Source organism: Ananas comosus, linkage group 13 (genome assembly GCF_001540865.1).
Source record: "Ananas comosus cultivar F153 linkage group 13, ASM154086v1, whole genome shotgun sequence".
Taxonomy (NCBI): domain Eukaryota; kingdom Viridiplantae; phylum Streptophyta; class Magnoliopsida; order Poales; family Bromeliaceae; genus Ananas; species Ananas comosus.
In genome coordinates, this window is record NC_033633.1 from 5,625,382 (window position 1) to 5,635,171 (window position 9,790).

A 9,790-nucleotide genomic window follows, 5' to 3' on the forward strand; every position below is an offset into this window, starting at 1 on the left:
CGAATGTCGTGACTGACGCCTTGAGCTGGAAGCAATCTTCAGCCGAGTTGTCCTTTATGATTACGAAGCAGGATCGTCTTGTGGAGGAGTTCAACTGTCTGGAGTTAGAGGTTGTTTCCACTGGGGCCACGGCCTAATTGATGACCCTAGTCAGCCCACGTTGATAGAGCGGATTGTGCTCGGATAGCAGAGTGACCCGTACTTGCAGAAGGTGTGTGCGGATGTCGAGTAGGGCAAGGAAGGGGACTTCTGTATCCATTCTAACAGATCTCTTCGTTTTAGAGGTAGGTGGTGTGTGCTTGATAATTCGAGGTTGAGGAATGATATCATATCCGAGGCGCATCGATCCCCGTATACCGTACATCCCTGCGGAACCAAAATGTATCGCGACCTAAAGCAGAACTTCTGGTGGCCAGGGATGAAGTTAGACGTGGCATAGCACGTGGCTCAGTGCTTTGTTTGTCAGCAGGTGAAGGCCACGCACCAGCGACCAGTGGGAAAGCTGCAACCACTTCCGGTGCTTGTATGGAAGTGGGAACAAATCTCGATGGATTTCGTCATGGGATTACCTCGATTGCAACGAAGTCACGATGCGATCTGGGTCATAGTGGACCGGTTGACGAAATCGGCTCATTTCCTACCGGTGGATACTACTTGGTCCTGAGATCGGCTGGCGCAATTGTATATTGACGAGATTGTTCGGCTTCACGGAGTACCGGTGTCGATCGTATCGGATCGGGACACTCGCTTTGTACCCCAGTTTTGGTAGAGCTTGCAGCAAACCATAGGTACGAAGTTGAATTTCAGTGCAACCTTCCATCCCTAGAGTGACGGTCAGTTGAAGTGAGTCATCCAGACTCTCGAGGACATGCTTCGTGTGTGCGTCTTGGATTAGGGCGAAGGGTGTTTCAAATACTTGCCACTAGTGGAGTTCACCTATAATAATAATTATCAGGTGAGCATCGGGATGGCACTATACGAGGCTTTGTATGGGCGTCAATGTCAGTCTCCTATTTGCTAGAACGATGTCGGGGAACACCGGGTGATCGGGGCAGACTTCGTAGAAGACGCAGACACAAAAATTCGCATTGCGAGAAAGCAGCTTTTGACTGCACAGAGTCGACAGAGGAGCTACGCGAACCAGCGACGACTAGGAGTGGCAATCCAGCTTTATTTTTATATATAATATATATTCATAAATAAATATATATATTTATATTTAATTTATTTAATATATTTATATTTTATATACATAAGCTCGACAATAGCTCGGCTTGTGTTCGCTCAACTGGGGTCGAGCACAAGCCGAGCAAATTATTTGCTCGGCTTTTTAAGCCGAGCACAAGCCGAGCAAATGATTTGCTCGCTCAGCTAGAGCACGAGTAAAGCTCGGCTTGTGCTCGGCCGAGCGCTTGTCGCNATAAAAAAAATTATTTATATGTAAAGTTTCAATTATTAGATCAAAGTCTAATGAATAAGATTTTATAAATTTATTTTTTATATATATTCAATCTAATCTTTTTAATTTATTGTTCGTTGGCCAACTCGTGAGCCAGCTCGTGTTCGACTCGTTTATTAACGAGCCGAACATGAGCTGAATTTTTTGGCTCGATACTTTAGCGAGCCAGCTCGTGTTCGGCTCATTTATTAAATGAGCCGAACACGAGCCGACCCCAGCTCGCTCGTGCTCGGCTCGTTTACACCCCTAGCGACGGCGTGATATGGAGTTCCAAGTCGGTGAGCACGTGTTGCTCAAGGTATCGCCATCCAGGGGATCAAGCGGTTCAGTTTGTGGAACAAGCTTGCATGCCTGCAGGTCGACTCTAGAGGATCCCCGGGTACCGAGCTCGAATTCGCCCTATAGTGAGTCGTATTACAATTCACTGGCCNTGAATTTTTTGGCTCGATACTTTAGCGAGCCAGCTCGTGTTCGGCTCATTTATTAAATGAGCCGAACACGAGCCGACCCCAGCTCGCTCGTGCTCGGCTCGTTTACACCCCTAGCGACGGCGTGATATGGAGTTCCAAGTCGGTGAGCACGTGTTGCTCAAGGTATCGCCATCCAGGGGATCAAGCGGTTCAGTTTGTGGAACAAGCTTAGTCCGCGGTTCGTTGGACCATTTGAGATCCTGGAGCAGGTTGGTCAAGTGGCATATAGATTGGCTTTTTCTCCGAGTCTTGCGCGGTGCACAATGTATTTCACTTGTCCATGCTTCGGAAGTACATTCCAGATCCGTCCTATGTTATCAGTCCGATGACTATCCAGCTGAGGGAGGATCTGAGTTACGATAAGGCTCCGATACGGATATTAGCGCCTGAGGTGAAGCAGTTACGAAACAGGAGTATCCCGTATGTGAAAGTTCTGTGAGGAAGTGAATTCTCGAAATCCGAGAGTTTGACTTCGTCCAGGATCGACTAATAGTCGAGAGAATACCCTTTGGGGGAGCTAAAGTTATCCAAAATACAAAAAGTGCATTGGAGTTGAGTCCGCGAGAGCATATAGTGCAAAACCTGCACTGGGCTGAAGTTGCTCTTAGGGACCGGTCTCTGGCAAGGAGAGACCGGTCCCCGAGGCTGGTGGTTGCTGGGGATCTTTGATGCAACCGGTCCCTGGCTGAGGGATCGGTTCCCGTGTGCGACGCCAGCGAGAGAAGGCCAAAATCGGCTAAGTCCTGAAAATCGAGCTCTCGGGGACTGGTCTCCGGAGGACCGGTCTCCCAGAGAGAGACCGGTTCCCGTACGCGAAGGGGCCTTCTGGCCGCGGGGACTGCTCTCGGGGACCGGTCTCCCCGACGAGGGACCGGTCCCTCTGGGCAAAAAGTGCCTAGTAAGGGCAGTGCAAGGATGGAAAAGTGGAAGGGTTTAAGTGCAAAATGGCCATCATATGAGGGGTGTATATAGGAAATTACCCTCTCTCTCCCTTATTCTCATCCCCCTCACTCTCTCTCACACTCTCCCTCTCTCTCTCTAGAAAGAGAAGAAGAACAAGAGGAACAAGAATGAGAGGAAGAAAAAGGAGGAGAAGAACAAGGTGGAGAAGAAGAAGGAGATCAAGGAAAAGGCCTTGGACACCTTCACCTCTCTTTTCTCTCACCATTGGAGTAGCTCAAGAGGTAAGCTACTAAACCCTAGCTTCTAGAACTTAGGGTTTTTGGGTTTGAGCTTTAGAAATGGGGTCAAATGGACCCCTAGCACCATTCCTGGTGGATCAAAGCTAGTGGCTAGGGTTCATGGTGCAAATGGCAAGATGGAGCCCTAGGGCTCCAAAATGGGGTTTTTAGTAAAGTATGAGATTGATCTCATTTGAGGCCTTGTAAACCTAATTGGCGAAGTCGATTTCACGATTCGACTAGTGGATTGGGAGCTATCGGCGAAATATGGCCGATTTAGCATTGTCTTGGACCAAGGAACCTTTTCGTAAAGTTCGTCGAGGAATATTTCTAAAGCCTCTACATCGATAAAAGGTGGGGGATGCGATACGAAACTTTCGAACTCCTTTCTATGTCTTAGATTGCATTTAATCTCATCTCTTACATGTTGCATTGTAGGATTGCATAGTAGTACCATTTCTTATTCTTTCTAATTGATAACCTGTGTACTTGGAACGCTTAGTAACTTAGATAGGTGAGGATTGGGTCGGAACATGAATCCTATGATGCGAAAGAAGAGAGAGAACCCGATGGGGGTGTTGATGACATAGAAAGTGGTATTTAATGTTAAAGAACAAACGAGTGGCATCCAAATATTAAAGAATAACGAGTGGCATTAATGTAGTGTAAATGACACTAGAGGTTTGAGAACCTAGGGATAGGTGGATCCCTTAGAAAATGCCTTGTGGATAAAGAACTTAGTAAACCTAAGTACCCTCACATGGAGAGGTTGTCGATGAGTTATTGAGATATTGACCCTAGTTGTAGGGTATCCTCACTTGGAGATGATAGATCTAGCTCACAGTCTGCTTTTGGGGTGGTATAGCCATCCATATCCCCACATGAAGAGGATTGTCGTCGAGTACTCCGGAGTGTCGGGCGATTAGGACCACTTGGAGGTCCGGACCACATGGAGGTCCGCAGACGGTCCCGGGCTTGGGAGCACTTGGAGCTCCCTCCCCACTTTGGGATTGAAAAGTGAGTTATTGGCGAACCCAAGGGCTTCGCTACAGATTGGGTAAAAGAACAGTGAACAATGTCATTGAACATTATTATTCGAACATGAATCAAATTCGTTAGCATGATAGTAAACCTTTACTATATGATGCATGCATTCATTACACATGATTATGGGTATAGTAGCATAGTTTTCCTACTATCGCATTTACAGCTTTCAAATATCTATCTATCTATCTATATGTTGTTGCTTATGCCCACTTGGACCTAGTGGGGAGATCGGCAGAGTCGGCGGCCGAGCCCACTGAAAACTATGAAAGATAGTTCTCACCCCACTCTATTTCCAGTGGTAGGTACAGGGCTGCCGAAAGAGGACTGCGGCAAGGGCATCGCGCCTGACCAGTGAGACCGTGGTAGTATAGTAGCTTACCTTTTTGCATTAGTACACCTATGTATTGAGAGAGATTCATTGTAGGTGAGGATTTGGAGAGCTATGTATTTTGGATGAAAGATGTATTCATTTAAAGAAAATGATGTAAATGAAAAGGATGAACTATTGTAATAGTTAGCAAAGTACTCTCTTTATTTCACATGTTATTCCTGTGGATTACTTGCTCTTGTAGTTGCTGGTACTATTTGTGCCCCGTTGAATGTGTATGTTTAGAATTTAAATTCCTGGAAAATTCTTGTACACATTCTTGTTGTGAGCCTTGGGCGAACAGGGAAGGTGCTGTCCGTTCGGCGGTCTGCTCGCCGCGCCCGAATCGTGCCAAATTAGTAGTGGTTTCGGGGCGGGGCGTGACAAGTTCAGTGGGAGAAACATGAGGAACGCGAGGCTACATGGGAGCTTGAGACGGCTATGTGGGAGCGGTATCCTCAGTTGTTTAGGGGAGGTGTATGATTAAGTTTCGAGGACAAAACTTCTTGTAAAGGGAGGATAATGTAATATCTAAGACAGTTAAATTAGGGGAATTCAAAATTCAAATTTGAATTTGATTTAAATTTAATTTTTATATATATAATATGTGTATATATGGGTGTTGTGTTTGGAACCGGAGAGAGGATGGGTTCCGTCACAAATATGCAACCAATTTGGGCATAACCAAATCGAGATCTTGATGGTTCGGCAGTGCCGGAAGTGTTGGCGCAGTCCGTTCGCAAATCCAACGGACGGATCTCTTGATATCACGCGATCTTCGAGAAGGGATCGAAATTGGCAAAACAGAGTTTTTGCAAAAACCCCTATATTTTATGTACCAAATTACGTGAAATCACTCTTGGAGGTGCATGCGCGCGATTTACACGCGCTATGAGGGACTCAACACAAAATAGCAAGAATTAGAGGACTTATACGCAAATATGCACATTGTATGTATAGAAAATTTAGGGTTTTGATGACCCTGACCCTAACCCTTACCCTAACCCTAGCCTTGCCCCCCCTTAACTGAGCCCTTAGCCGCCTCCCTTCCCTCACCCTCGTGCACCGCGGGCTCCCTGACCACCGGCGACCGCGCTCCGGCTGGCCAACCACCACCACAGCCACCATCTCTCCCTCTCCCTCTCATATTGCCACCCTTCCCTCCCTTCATCCCTGCCCGGGAGTCACCAGGGGGCTCCTCCCCCTCGGGCCCCTCACCGACGACTTCCCGTGACTCCGGCGACCTTCTCCCGCCGGCTGCCCGACTGCTGCTTGCTCGCGGCCAACTTTTGGCTAGCATGGCCGAACCTGGTCACACCGCCTTCCTCGTCGCCGACAGCCACCCCCTCACCTCCCCCTCAGTACCAGAAGAGGCCCGCGCCCCTTCTTCAGGCGACCCCGGCCATCGTCTTTGCCGGAGAAGGAACCGCAAGCCCGAACTGCATTCGTGTGGGCTCGGGTTGCCCCCGCGCTGCCACCACCGCCTCCCGCCGCCAGCCAGCATAAGCGCGGGCCTCCCCCGGTTGGCTGCACCCCCCTGCCGCACGCCGCCAAGCCGCCGCCGGCTGTGAGAGCCCCTGCCTACGGCTAGCCATTAAGGCTATTTTTTTTAGGCCTTTCTCACTATTCCGGTGACCTGGGTAGATTCCGACACCTCCAGAGATGAGCATAGTGATCCCTAGTCAATGTTGATCATAGTGCTCACCTCATTTGGGGTCGGCAAGCCCGGATCTGAGAGTTCGGCCAGGTTTGCTCCTCGTGCGCATCGTTCATTGAAGTTTGGCTCGCTCCCGTGCATCCCACAGCAACCTGCGGTGCTTCGGACAGTGAGCACAGCCTTCGCCTCGCCAAGACCTACCAACTCGTGTCTCGGCTGACCTCGAAAATCATCGATTAGGGCAACAATCCATGAAACCTCTCTAGTTACATAAAATATTGAGGATTCTTGTAATGGTAGGGTTTTTATGCAAAATATAGCCCGGCGGCTACTGCAAGCAGCATGTATACATGGTGGACGACCTTTGGACTGATCGTCCAAGGTCCGAAGCCCTTCGAGGAGGTCGAATGTCCATTTTGGTATTTTTTTGGTGAAATCCGCCGGCGAAACGCGATTTCTGGTTGGATTTCATCCGACAATGTTGGAACACCCTACGTTTTGTCATCGAGCCTTGTTGGTTGGTCACTTACGTCATTTCAGGAGTTTGGAGATGACGGGTAAGCGGCGGAGGGTTCCAGTGTCGAAATTGACAATTCCAGGAACTCGGGTTGGAACGACTATCTGACGATAATCATTTCGACATGAGTTTTGTTGTTGGCAACCTAGATACCCAAATTGATGTGTTTTAAGGCAGCGGGTGACTCGTGGCACGAGTTGGTGAGTTCCGAGATACTTAATAGGTCTCGACGGCATCCCGGTGTGATTTTGGGATTTCTGGCAAGTTACGGTAATCGGTTTTGGGAAACCGATTCCATGGAAAATGTGTAGGGTTTGTGAGTTGTGTATTGTGGATTAGTGGGTTGGACACTGACATGGTGTACCCTCCGTAGGTCCGGTTGTTGATCTTGTACAGTTCGGAGACAGGCGCGACACTGATATAGGTGAGTACTTCGATTCGAAGTCGGTCTAGTGGTGCACGCTCGGTGGCCTTCCCTCAACCCTCTCTCTTTATTTTTCTCGCATTACCAATGTTTGTCGAGCCTAGCACCATATAACTTCATTACATATTGCTCTACTTAATTATTTTCATATCGATTACTATGATCTAGAAGTAAAGCGATTGCTTGTTTATCATACCTGAGGATTTTGACATCAGTGTGACCTAGTTTTAGTATCCCTGGTTTTTGGGTTGCCAGTGAGATTTCAACATCTGAGGCTTGTCGACACATCTGGAGAGTGTCGAGACAAGTCCGAGTCGTTTTGACGCGAAATAGATGCAAAACAGACTCAGTGTCACGCGAGAGCAGGATTTTAACACTGAAATTTGCAAATTGCAGATTGTCAGTATTGAGTACTGGTACCACACAGGGGAGTACTGGTACCCCAGTATAATTTTTCCCAATTGCTGCTCTTGGGTTGTCATTACTGATGCTGGGTACCGGTACGGCATTGGCCTGGTACCGGTACTCTAGAGTAGGTGAGGGGCCTTTTGGTCTTTTGATGCCTCGTGGACTTCACCCTTATCCCCCACCACTTATATAGGATAGAGAGGTAGTGAGGGAGCTTCTATGTACTATTTCCTCTCTCTCTGTAGACGTTGATCGTGGCTTGGTGGAAGTTGCGGATCGAGCTTAGATCGTCGTCGACGTTGCGCCGAGGAGCCGTTCGAGCGTACGTGCGTCGTGGTAGTGCCGTTGGAGGTCGAGCGTGCGCGTGGGTTCCGCTTCTTTCGACTTCTCGCCGTTGTTGGACTCGCTTTTGAGGTGGGTTGAAGTTACCGGAATTTTCGGATTTTCTCCTAAGCCTCAATTGACAGCGTGTATTTTTGGGTTTTGTATATCATATTTAATAGCTTGAATTCGTGGATTTGTATGTTCTTCGAAATCTGAATTTTGAGCATAGTTATTGGTTTAAATATATTATACATGTTGGACTTGGAATTGACTTAGGAGAAAACTATAACTTCTACACTGTCAGTTTCTGAAAACTACCATATTTAGCTTTAAGAGCTGTAGTTTGTTTGTATCGTCGCAGTTTGTATGCGGTGGATACTCAGATTAGTATAGGATGAATTTACGTTCGTGCTGGATGCCGAGCTTATTTTACAGTAGTGTGTAGACTGTTTCGGACTGTCGGGTGTCGTCGGGGTTGACGGTGAACCTAGTTTGCTGTTTTTGCATCGGATTGTGCCAAGGGCACATGAGTTTTGGTTGTAGGACCAGTTAGACCCTTTTACTTTGATTATAGCCTGTGAAAGCTTGATTGAGCTCGGCAGAGACATACTTGCATACTCGGTTGGGTAGCGCCCACGAGTGCCACTCCGGAGTTGGGCTTTGTGCGTTTGCGTTGTTGTCATTGTGTCTTGGTTGGACTCGCTCTCCACTGACGACCCAGCGTAGCGGTGGTTAGTGTAGCTTCGACAGGCGGGACGGGTGCATTCACAGTCTCTAGTGAGATTGGGTCAGAGTTTGTATTATGTTTACATCTACAGATATCTAGTATTGGTTAGCGATAGTATAGTGACATATAGCTGTAGGGTTTGTATCAGCTTCCTTTATTCTCTTCCTGTACACTTTCTGTAGACTTAATGGGTGAGCCATTGAGGTCGGTAGCGATACCCACTGAGGACTACTTTTTGTAGTAGTTCTCACACCCAGTTGTTGACCCCTTTTTGCAGAGCCATCTTCTGCGGCTGCTGCTGTTCCTGATACTGATCGTGCAAAGAGAGTTGTGAGCTAGATCCCTTCCAGACGAGTTGCAGGGCTAGAGGAGTACCTTCCACAGGTAGGTTTGGGGTATTTTGTACATATGGTTGTTATCTGGGTACTCGCTGGAGCGAGTGTTGTAGTAGACATTTTTGTATGTACTTGAACCGCTCGAGGTTTTATATATATGTTTTCAGTTTAGCAGCTCATTACCTTGTGGTTGTAGCTTGATTTAGTTACAGGTACAGCTATCGCTTCGTATAAAGGGAAAATTCCTATATATACGGCGGGTCTGTTGTTGTGCCCAGGGAAACGTGTAATCCGGGGCGTGACATAGTTGGTCGGTTTGAAATTCTGATTGATGACCTATTCGATCGGCACACCCTGAGGGGTTGATTGTTGGCTACTTGCTGACGGCACACCCTGAGGATTTTGACATGTATGTCTGCTGACTATAGTTGTTCTTTACCTTGCCACATTATCTTACAGTAGCAGTATCTTTGTGATTATTGATCGATGTTATTTCATCATCGTTATACCTGATTTACTTATTTCTACCCTTGATTTTCCCTTCCATCTACCGGTGTGTACAGCTCGCCTTCGTCGGCTTGCGGTACCCACTGGGAGGAGGAGACTTGTTTACATGTTCTCACCCCCCACTATTTTTCAGGTAGCTCGGGCGATGAGGGTCGGGACGGTGCGCAAGGATGATACTAGATAGTGTGAGATAGAGATCCCAATCTTACGGTATCAGTTCTAGTTTGACTCTTATTGTGTACATGAGATAGTATAGTTTACCCCCTATACCTGTTAGTAGTTGTTCTTATGTGGTTCAATTGATGGTTTTTATTCGCGGGTTTTTGGATGACGTATTTATGAGTTTTTGGTTACTCATGGTTTTTGG